The sequence below is a fragment of the Arachis duranensis genome, chromosome 9, assembly GCF_000817695.3.
Source record: "Arachis duranensis cultivar V14167 chromosome 9, aradu.V14167.gnm2.J7QH, whole genome shotgun sequence".
Taxonomy (NCBI): Eukaryota; Viridiplantae; Streptophyta; class Magnoliopsida; order Fabales; family Fabaceae; genus Arachis; species Arachis duranensis.
The window spans coordinates 73,400,712-73,401,342 of NC_029780.3; positions in this window are offsets into that span (position 1 = coordinate 73,400,712).

Below are 631 nucleotides of genomic sequence, written 5' to 3' on the forward strand. Positions count from 1 at the left end.
AGGGGAAGTAACCCTGAGAGTCAATGAGGATGAGTTCAAGTTGAATGCTGTAAAAGCTATGCAGCATCCAGACACACCAAATGACTGCATGGGCGCTGACATTATTGACTCTTTGGTGGAAGAGATCAATATGACTGAAAGCCTAGAATTAGAGCTTGAGGACATCTTCAAGGATGCTCAACCTGATCAAGAAGAGCCAGAGGAAACAAAGGAATTTTCGAAAATTCCTCAGGAGGAGGATAAGCCTCCCAAACCTGAACTCAAACCACTACCACCATCCCTGAAGTATGCGTTTCTGGGAGAGGGGGACACTTTTCCAGTGATTATAAGCTCTGCTTTAAATCCACAGGAAGAGGAAGCACTGATTCAAGTGCTAAGGACACACAAGACAGCTCTTGGGTGGTCCATAAGTGATCTAAAGGGCATTAGCCCAACTAGATGCATGCACAAGATCCTGTTGGAGGATAATGCCAAACCAGTGGTCCAACCACAGAGGAGGCTAAATCCAGCCATGAAGGAGGTGGTGCAGAAAGAGGTCACTAAATCACTGGAGGCTGGGATTATTTATCCTATTTCTGATAGCTCCTGGGTGAGCCCTGTCCAAGTTGTCCCCAAAAAGGGAGGCATGACA